This window comes from Daucus carota, chromosome 4 (genome assembly GCF_001625215.2).
Source record: "Daucus carota subsp. sativus chromosome 4, DH1 v3.0, whole genome shotgun sequence".
Taxonomy (NCBI): domain Eukaryota; kingdom Viridiplantae; phylum Streptophyta; class Magnoliopsida; order Apiales; family Apiaceae; genus Daucus; species Daucus carota.
Genome location: NC_030384.2, coordinates 27,285,425 through 27,296,756, shown reverse-complemented (window position 1 = coordinate 27,296,756; position 11,332 = coordinate 27,285,425). Strand labels below are relative to the sequence as shown.

Below are 11,332 nucleotides of genomic sequence, written 5' to 3'. Positions count from 1 at the left end.
GAGGTTTTTATAGCGGGGACAATATATTTTGTCAACCGACAAATTATAAATTAATTAAATATTTATTCAAAAACGGAACGAAATATGAACATTTTGATATAATTTATAAGATGTTAAATAGAATAAATTTTGAATTACTTTAAATTTTATATTAACCTTAAATAAACTCCATTCGAGTGTAAATTAGGTGTCCGAATGTTTTCGTAAGAGTATTTAAATAAGTCGACAAGTTTGTGAGGATATAAAAAATTGGGGAGATATAAAATGGGACAACCCGGTCACTGTGACATGTATCTAATTGATGTGTGCTTGTAGGCCATGATGACATGAATTTACAGCTCTTTCAAAGTCCACTTCAAGCCGATCATCTAATTTAGTCGACCGACCTCTACTTACAATTTTGGTCCATTATAGTGCTTTCATGGCTAACTAAAATGAATTTACTTTCTCCTCACAAAACAAATTATTTTCTATTAAGTTAGATAATAATTAAGTAATTGATCATGTCTAAAAATTTCAAATAGATAACTTAGCATAAATTTAATAATCTATTCATTTGATTCAATTAATTCTGTTAAAATTGAATATTGAAATTACCTAAATAGAAAAATAATAACATAAGATGAATAGAGTTTGTTTCAGGTTTCAATGTAATTACTAAATTTGTTATTTGGTTCAGGAAATCATGATAAAATTATGCTTTTGATTATTCCTATTTTCGAATTTTTGAATAATCAAACTCAAATTTTGCCATGATTTGGTAAGCCAAATAGCAAGTTTTAATCATATCGAAATCCAAAATGAGCTTTACCCTCTTATATTGTCATTTTTTAATTTTGGATAATTTCAATTTTCGGCTTTAACGAAATGATCTAATTAATTTAATTGATGATCAGTTTGAGTTAAATTTACAACGAGTTAAATTTACAATGGGTGATTTAGTTAATTACATTTTTAAATGCAGTCAGTCACCTAATTAATGTTTAACTCCTTTGTATTTATATTATTATTTCAAATGATAGGAATGCTTACGAGACATATATTTTTTTTATTATGACTTCTATGGTTGGCTGAGTCATGTAGATTTGAAATAGAATCGAGGATGTGTTTGGTTGAAATAAAAATATTTACTATTACTAATGAGGTTTAAGTTTATCTTGTAAATAATAAAAATATATAACTTTTAATAATCAAAAATATTATTTATAATTAAATTAAAAATTTAAGATCGGTATTCGGCTGAAGTGTGTTTTGAACAGAACCTAGAGCAGAGGAGTTATCCTTGATTAATGTTCACCTTTTTTTCCACATATCCTAACACTTCAGTGCATACACAACCGTATATGATTTTTTTGAAACTCTTCATAAAATAGAACATGAAATTCAAACAAGTTTTATTGTTTAAACTTAGTTCATGTTAGCTTGTATTGCTCTTCGAGTTTGAATTCTTCCATGACAAGTGCTGTACGGAGACAGATGAGAAGTTTGACACATTTTATCTTTATCTAACTAAATTTGATTAACTAAAAATAGAGTTAAATATTTTACTAAGCTTGATTTTAGATGATAATAATATACAATATACATTTTGAGCTGATGTCGACTTTTACGAAGTTAGAGCCACACGGCAATAACAAAGTCTATTTGTTTCATCTAGATAAAACAAGCCCGCTAATACGCGGGCTTCACTATGTCAAAACCAGGCTAATTTAGGAAACAAAAGTAGAATAAATTATGATCATCTTCGTTTCAAGTACTACACTTTATACATAAGCTTCAACCTTTTTCCTAGACAAGTCTGCACCACAACGACTAGTGGGTAAATCCATATTATCCGTGCATCTTTGGATGCTCTGGGGAAACTCATCAACTGTTTTGAAACCCTTGATTCTTCTTTAGTGTTATTTTACACCAACTATGAGAAAGATTGTAGAGGGAGGGGGTTGAATACAATCTTTTACAAATTAAAAGATTCGAGAACAAGAACACTTAAAACAATAAAACAGAAAAACACCAAGTATTAAAAATACGGGTGGATTGAATGATCCACCCGTGAGATTTTATATTGAAGAATCTGTGGATTGATTACAATTCTCACAGCTGCAGGTTCATCACTTCAACAGTTTTTAACTCTCAGATTTTCTCTCAAGTATTGAACAAGTTCAACTGATGCTACTAACTTCGTTATATACTCCAAGTTTTACAAAGCTTTTTAACTAGAATACAAATTATGCACTCTAATTTAAACTATGTTGCACATCTTTGTCTTTTGCAAGCTTTCTGAACTGTCTTCATCTTTGACCATCATCTTGATTTGATCCAGATTGCATTGCATGAGATAAGAATGTTTCTGGTTCTTCTTTATTGTCCTAATCAGGCTTCCATGTCTAATTTAGTGTAATTCGATCCATGTGATTTGTCAGACTTAAGCTCTAGTCACTTTCAACTGCTCTTTGCTTCATCAGTTGAACGAATTACAGACTTCATCAGTTGAATGCTGTTCCAGTCTCATCAGTTGAATTCCTTAGCTTCATCAGTTGAACACTTTGTCTTCAGTTGAATGCTCGGTTTTCATCAGTTGAAACATGATCCAGTCTTCATCAGTTGAATAGTTACATCTCATCAGTTGAATATCCTTCACTTAGAGAAAATTACATGGCATTGAATATTTACAATTAGCCATCCTATTCTATTAATCCGTTGATAATTCTCAAGGACAAGAAATATAACAATTACAACTGAAATTTCGATAAAGATTCTAAATAAAACATGTTACAGAGTGTTTATGTTATCATCAAAATTATTGATTCCTAACAATCTCCCCCAATTTATGACTGGAGAAGATGCAGACATAAATTCTACACTTGATGATAACAAAACACAAATAAAACAAAATACAAAATTTAAATGCAAGAGATAGAAAGGTTTACAGATGATTTTGCTCCTCCAGACTGAGCAGATTACCTATTCCTAGAAGATCTTCTTCTTCTGGACTTAAGCTTTTCTTCAAGAATATCAATCTGTTTCCGGAATATCGATCCTGTATAATCATTCTTCATCACTATCTTGTCTGTTGAGCTTGGATTGAAGAGTCTTCAGAGTATTCAGGCTAGCAATTTTGAGTTGATCTTTAGGTCTGAAAAATCTCCTAACACCTTGACTGTCGCTGAACTCCATAATTGGGGTTGGCACATGGTGAATTTTCTTTCCAGTGTAGGGGATTTTTAGCCTTCTTTGTAGACTAGCATCTGAGTTCCATTCTTTCCTTATCTCCAAAATTCTCTTTAGCACCATTTGCTTAGCTGGTGGTGTAAAGCCCCCTGTCCTCTTCATAGCAGCATAGATTTTTGTGAGAGAGCTAAAGTGTTACATATTTGATGATGTCAGAGGTATCTAACTTGTTTAGTGTGCAGAAGCAAATATCAGAGTTTATCTGGAAATCAGAGTTTAACGACTGCCAGCTGGATCAGAGTTTAGCGAAGATCAGAGTTTGCAGGCGGCTGATTTCTAGGAGCAAATCTTGATATACAAGGAAGATAAAGATCAAGGAAGATTGTGCAGATCAGGACAGCAGAAGGATAGCTACTGATTAGATTATTTTCGGAAGCAGATAATTATAAATCAATCAGTAGATATCATGTAACTGTGTATATAAACACAGCTTAGGGTTTACTCTATATGAGTTAGAATATCGAGCGTATTATTCTTGTAACCCAGCAGCTCTTAGTGATAAGTTATAAATCACTAAGAGAGTATTTGTAAGCTACTGTGATTTGTGAATAAGAGTTTACTTGAATTATTCTCTTCTTTAAGTGTTTTGTTATTAATTGTGTTCACTATATTCATTAATATAGTGAGTTAATTCGGCCTAACAAGTGGTATCAGAGCCAGCTCTGTTGATATACCTACAGTGAGATCTTAATCACACAATCATGTCTGAAAAATCACAAACTTCAAACAGTAGATATGAGTCAATTAGGGTTCCGATCCTTAGGGCATCTGAATATCCTGTCTGGAAGGTCAAGATGGTCATGTTTCTGGAGGCCATAGATCCAGAATACTTGGATAGGATTTATGATGGTCCACACATGCCAACAAAGCTCTCTGTTGCAGTTGGAGATGAACCCCATAAGATGATTCCCAAAGAAACGAAGGACTATACTCCTGAGGACATCTCATCAATCAGTAAGGATGCAAAAGTGAAGCACTTGTTGCACAGTGCGCTAGACAATGCTATGTCTAATAGGGTGATTGGATGCAAAACTACAAAAGAAATATGTGATGCTTTGGAAATCAGATGTCAAGGAACCAAAGCCATCAAGAAGAACAGAAGGACCATACTTACTCAAGAGTATGAACACTTTGATTCAAAAACTGGTGAATCATTGACTGATCTCTATGACAGGTTTGTCAAGCTGATGAATGACTTATCTTTAGTGGATAAAGAATATGACTTGGAAGATTCAAATCTCAAATTCCTACTGGCTCTTCCTGAAAAATGGGATTTGAAAGTAACCACTATAAGAGACAATCATGATCTTGAAGAGATGTCTCTTGATGATATCTTTGGAAGAATGAAAACCTATGAACTTGAGATGGAACAAAGGAGCAAAAGGCACGGAGGGAAACCTAAGCCTGTTGCTCTAAAAGTTCAAGGAGAAACTGCTGTGAAGAACAAAGGAAAAGCACATGTCACAAAGTCTGACACTGAGTCATCAAACTCTGATGATGATTCAGACTCTGATGTTCTTTCAGACTCTGAGGACAGTGATACTGAAATGATGCAGCTGGCAGCATTGATGGTTGAAAGTTTCAAGAAGATGGCTTACAAGAACTTCAATAAAGGGAAGAAGTTCTCAAGGAAGGACAGAAACTCTGATAAGAAGGTCTTCAAAAAGAATGAAGGCAAGGAAGAAAAATCTGGAAAAGCTGATAAGTTTAAGTATACCTGCTTCAATTGTGGTGAGAAGGGTCATTTTGCAACTGAGTGCAAGAAAGCCAAGAATGAAAAGGGACAAGCTTTTATCACCAAGAAAGGAAGCTAGGCAGACTCATCAGATTCTAAGGAAGAAGTCAACTATGCCTTGATGGCAAACACTGACAACAGTTCTGAGGCTGTTGCATCTAAGGTACCTCATTCCACTCTTGCTTTTGACACTGAAGATATAACTGAGTTAAGATTGTTTCTTAAAAACTTGCATGTCAGTTATAGAGATCAGACTTTAGAAAATGAGAGATTAAAATCTGAGATCTTAGATGTTAAGAAAAGGAATGATTATCTTGAGAAAGAACTAGTTCAGATGCTGGAAGTTCAGAAAGAAAGAGATGATTCTGTTTTCATTAAGAATGAGCTGTTAAAGAAAAATGCCTCTCTTGAATCAGAACTTGCTAGGGAAAGAGAGATAATCAGAACATGGACTAACTCATGTAAAACCACTCAGAATATCTTAGAAAGTGGAAATTGGAAGAGAGGACTAGGATACACTTATAAGAATGAAGCTGAGTCATTTAAACAAGAGACTGTTAAAATTGATAAACCTAAGGTGGCACCAGTTAGATTTGTTGCAGAATCAAAAGCTCATGACAAATCAAAGACTGATAAACCAAAACAGGTCAACATAGGTTTAATGACTCAGAAACAGCTTAAGCATAAGCTCAAGGAAGTCAAACAAGAAAACAAGATTAAGGAACCTAGGAAAAACAGAAATGGGAAGGTAGAAATAAACAAAAGCAATAATTATATGCCTATTCCTAATGCTCCTAGGAAAACTTGTCATAACTGTGGAAATCCTAATCATCTTGCTTCTTTTTGCAGGAAGAATAAGGACTTAAATTCTATGTCTCCCAAATCAGAAGTTAAGACTAGGAATGTTAGATTTAGACCAGAAAATCCTTGTTTTCATTGTGGTAGTTTATGGGATTCCATTTACACTTGTAAGGAATACCATAGTTTATACTATGATTATTATGAATTGAAACCCTCTCTGAAGAAAAAGATTGATTCTCCTGGTTCAAATTTTGTTAAAAAGTCTGTTAGCATAAACTCTGATTTAAACTCTGATAAATCTTCCGCTGCTAGTTGTTAGGTCCAAAGTATCGTAGAAGGGGGGGTTGAATACGATACTCACTACAATTTAAAATTCTTTCGAATCTTGCGGATAAATAAATTGCAGTCCTGTAATGGGTTTCGTGTTCCGGATATTTATTGGGTCAGTTTCTGAGGATATGAAAATATTAAACCAACACACAATATTTTCCAAGGTATATCTGTATATTGATAAATACCTCAAAGGGTGCTATAAATCCAAACCCGAAGGTTGGCTACAATGGCTACTACTACTTTCACTCACAAACCCTAGCTTCTAAATATATATATAATACAAAACTAAGCTAGAGTTTATATGTGTGTAGTAGTGTGCAAGGCACAAAGCCATTCCACCATAAAGGTGGTGGAGAGTATGTTACAAATGAGAACAAAATCCATGGGTATTTATAGACTTGTCATAAACTAACTATGGTTAAGCCAAATGAACTTGCGCCACATTCAGTATTCAAGGAGAAAGTCAAATGTTGCGCAGTCAAATGTTGCGCCAGGAAATCACAGTGGAGATCACTTAGAAATAATTCTAAGTGATGAAGTTGCGCAGAGATGTGAAAGTCAACAGCTGCGCTCGAGTTAGGTCAAAAGTTGCGCATTACATTGCTTCCCAGTGTTGTGACTTAGAGAAATTCCAAGAGAGTCAAACCTTGCGCTTAACTAGGTCAGTACTTGCACTGTGGTTGAGGATTTGACTTTTAGTCAATTGTTGCGCCAGTTGTTGTATGAAGTGTATTTACTTAGAACACTGCTACAAATTTTAACTTACATAGCGGTCATTTTTTAACTTACATAGCGTTTTTAAGCGCTATCTAAGCCAGCGCTATGCAAGTAGAATGTACTTAGACAACGCTTATGTAAGCGTTGTATTAGTAGCATACTTCAATAGCGTTCTCACAAGTGTTATAGAAGTAAGCGTTTTCCTTGTACAACATAACAATTACTTACATAGCACTTCAATAAACGCTATATAAGTTGGATGTGTTTAAGAAAATATTACTTATATAACATTTTTGGAAGTGCTATTGAAGTTATTTTAAAATAGCGCTTGCAAAGTGATGCATTAATAAAATTAATAATTTTATAATTTTTCTAAATTTTATTTTTATTTGTAGTATTATTAATATTTTCATAAATACAATAAAAAGAGAAAAAACGCAAATGCACAATTTAGATTACTCTCATATAATCGAAACAAATCATAATATCAACTTCCATTAAACCAAAAATAAATCACTAATTCTGTTTAATAAAAATCACTAATTACACAAGTAAAATCATTATACAACAGAGATGTCACAATAAAAATAATTGTTCTAGCTCATCAACTGCGCTCCAAAGTGAACGAGACGCCTGTAATCCTGCACAACCAACACAAAAATATCACTAGTATATGTTACATGCCTGAATAAATTTCACCAAGTTCAAAATTAAAATCAAAACACAAACTCAACCAAACAAAACTTAGAAATCTCAAATTACAAAGACTCACGCACTACCTTCAATCAAGTGAGATTAGTCGCAAAGGGTCGAGAAGTGAATTTGTACATAGTAGTGGCCTAGTGGGAGGCTCGGTGAAGACTTAGAGTCGTGAAAAGACTTTATAAGTGCTACAAAGAAAGATAAAAAAGGAGTTAAAATCTAAGCAACTATATTACTTTATAAACGCTACAAAGAAAGAGAAAAAAGGAGTTTATAGCTATCAAACCTCTTGAGTGTCCCTGCTGTTGGTCACAGGCTTGTTCTCAATATTGTCTAAAATGATGTGCCGGGAGTTTGGGTTTGGAACATCTTTTATAATGTGCCACTTGACAGGAAAGCTCTCATGCCATTTATCTTGCTGCTACAAATCCATGTACTGCACCCGTCATCTCAGCAACTACACAATATTGACCGCTTGCATCTACCTTCATTGAAGAGGGGAGGTAATCAGATCAGTCAAGTAAAATAAATAAATTAATTCAAAAACTCACAAATACAACAGAAAAAAAATAGATCAGTCATGCTTGTATAGGATTTTACATCCAATATTTTAGTTGCGCTACTAGTTCTAGGGCCTTTGTTCAGTTCCGAAGATGCATCAGGACTTCTATTGCCACCATTAAATTTCGTTTCAACCTTATCCGTCACAGTTTTTGCCCGGACACTAAAGCCAAAACTAGACAAGCCATTACCAGGCTGTGATACTTTTACTTGATTATGATTAGACCAAACCTTGCCATAAGAAAGGTTATCCAAATTTTAATTGCCTCTACGCTGTAGACAATATAGAAACATACATTATACAAAGAGCTTCAGATATACAGAAACATGTTATTAGACTGGTTAAAAGGCCAACCTGGAAGACATTTGACACAGATGCTTTGGAATAACTATCTGCCTTCTCTCCGCATACTCCATCTCCCTTGCTTCCCTCCCGTCCTCCTGCGGCTGCCGCCGCTGCCATGATCCCATCTACGACAACCGCGCTAACATTGCCCAACAACACACCTTCGCTAACTTCTCTCTCTCAGACATTTAATCAAACAGCTTGCCTGCATCCCTCCTTTCACCAGCCCTGCACACAATTGCTGCCTGAATTCCCAGCCATAGCCACTGTTGGCTTCATCTGAACGTGACAACGCCGCTGTGCAGCCCGCCTACATACCAGCCACTACCGCCGCTTTTAATTTAGACCTCAACAACCCCAAACCCCCTGCAACTCTTTCGAACCCACACATAGCCACCACCAGTTGCGACACCGTATAAATCCTCCACCACCATCGTTCAAACACACACATATATATATTCAACCGCTCAATCATAAATCCTTACCTTGAAACCTCTCTATTGATTTGATTCCGTCTCCTCTACAGAAACCCTAAGTTTTGTTTCCTTTCCCCATATGCATACTGCGTGCTCTGTTCTTTTTTCCCCTCACCGGTTGCACTACGTGTCTACGTTTTCGGCACTCCTCATTTACAGTGAAGTACTCCTAATTTACTTTTTATTTTCTTAACATAAAAACCGAAATTCCAACAAATAATTGGTTTTAAGAAAATTCTATTTGTATACTTAGAATTCTTGGCTTCCGATACAAAAATAATATTTTCTTTTTAAAATATTTATCTAATTTTATAAATAACTAGTTTTAAACGATTGTTTGCAAATCTCTTTTATTTGGAGATAATCATTTGAAATATTTTCAATAATTCAAAATATAAAACTAAAATAATACATTTTTTATAATTTAAATTTAAATATCATAATTAGTATAAATAAATATGAATTAAATTATACTAATAAATATAATTAGTATAAATAAATATGAATTGAATTAATTAGTATTTAAATAAATAAAATTAAAAACTTAATATAAAATAAAATATATGATTTTATTTCTTCTTTTTGAAAAAAGTATGAATATAAAATAAAATAATTTCTAAAAATTCCAGTCGTCACAGAAAAAATAAGAATTAATAAAAACTATTTTGATAAAAGTAACATAAAATAAAGATACTTAGTTAACGTTTCAACAAGCACTATATATGTATGAGTATTTAGAAATAAAAATAATATATATAATTACTTAAAATACGTTATCTTGGATAGCATTTATACAAGTGGTATATATGTAACAATATTTATTTAAAATATGTTATCTTGGATAGCGTTTCTATAAGCGCTATATATGTATCAGTATTTAGAAATAAAAAAATATATATAATTACTTAAAATACGTTATCTTGGATAGCGTTTCTACAAGCGCTATATATGTATCAGTATTTAAAAATAAAAATATAAATAATTACTTAAAATACGTTATCTTGGATAGCGTTTGTACAAACGTCATCTAAGTTTATACTTCAATAGCGTTTACTTAAGAAACGCTATCTTAGTATCTGAATGTATATATATTTTTTTATATAAAATAGCTTACATAACGTTTTCTGTAAAAACGCTATGCAAGTATACTACTTAAATAGCGCATGAGAAAAAATGCTATGCAAGTAGCGTTTCCTAAGATCAATTTTGTAGTAGTGGAAGTAATTCCAACACCTTAAACTTGCGCCACACAGGGAAGAATTCCCCTGTTATCTCTCCTCGTCAGAAACTTGCGCTCCTACAGTGGAGAGAGTCCACTGTTCTCTCTCCTAACTTGCGCTCAACCTTCCCTGTGATCCACTGTATCTTTGCCTTAGTCGATTTTCATAAGAGGATACATATACATGCAAAGCCATGCAAACCCTAGAGTGCCCTAGACACCTGACATCATCATATGCATGCATAATATATATAATATAATATAGGGAAAATAGACTTTTTTGCCACCTAACTTATTATTTGTTTAGAAACCTACCACTGAACTATAATTTTTTTCTTTTTTGCCACTAATATTAGGTTCGGATTTTTTTTTTGTCCCTAACGTTAGGTTTGGATTTGATTATTAACACTATGTTATTCTTTTTAGAGTTAATTGCATTTGGCACCCCTTTGATTTCAGCATGTTACACATTGCACCTAATAGTTTTGGAATAAACACCATGCAGCCCCTTACTTTTAACCCGTAGACACTTTGCACCCTTTCCATTATCTTCTGCCGTCATCGTCAACTTTTGAAGAGGCATTTTGGGAAATTTTATTATATTTAATTAAAATCAGACCTTTATTTAAATTTTCTGACCATCCAAACGATATTTTTCGGAAATCTATTTTTCGGTAGTCTGCAATATAATAGTGATCTGTGTCTATATCTTTATATGTAGTACTCCATTTGTGTCATAGTAGTTTATCTTAGAGGACGAGAGTACGGATTTTTTTTACTCAAACAGGAAATCTCAAAATTAACTTATGGAACTATATTTATAAAAAGTGGGAACCTTAAAATACGTGACAAGTAGTGGTAAAGAACTATAAAGTCAAGTGATACTATATATTTGTGGAGTCTTAAAATAATTCATAAAACTAAATTTTTTAGGTTCTTAAAATGCCTGTTAAACTCTCATAATTCAAGGTAAACTAGCTAAGGGACATATAGATGACTGTATATAATGTTATAGACACATATCATATCATCATAATATTGCAGACTACCACTATGTTTTTATAATGCTAAAAAATTAACATATTGTTAATAATCAAATCAAAACATAACGTTAGTGACAAAAAAAATCCAACATTTTTTTAAGGAAAAAAAAAACCAACATTAAATTTTATTCGGAAAAAATAAAATAAAATAATTTTTGAAATTTTTTG

At 33.1% G+C, this 11,332-nt stretch overlaps 1 long non-coding RNA gene across 2 annotated transcripts; it reads right to left on the bottom strand.

Annotated features, from left to right (window-relative positions):
• Nucleotides 1-7,254: 7,254 nt before the first annotated feature.
• On the bottom strand, nt 7,255-9,109 carry LOC108218216 (uncharacterized). 2 transcript variants are annotated; one of them, XR_001806314.2, is made up of 4 exons: nt 8,436-9,109; nt 7,806-8,004; nt 7,597-7,707; nt 7,255-7,458 (listed from the first exon to the last, which is right to left on the bottom strand). It is a non-coding gene; the product is annotated as an uncharacterized LOC108218216 (long non-coding RNA). The 2 variants fall into 2 exon arrangements; XR_010291403.1 differs by having other exon boundaries at nt 7,255-7,707; nt 8,436-9,102.
• Nucleotides 9,110-11,332: the final 2,223 nt, after the last annotated feature.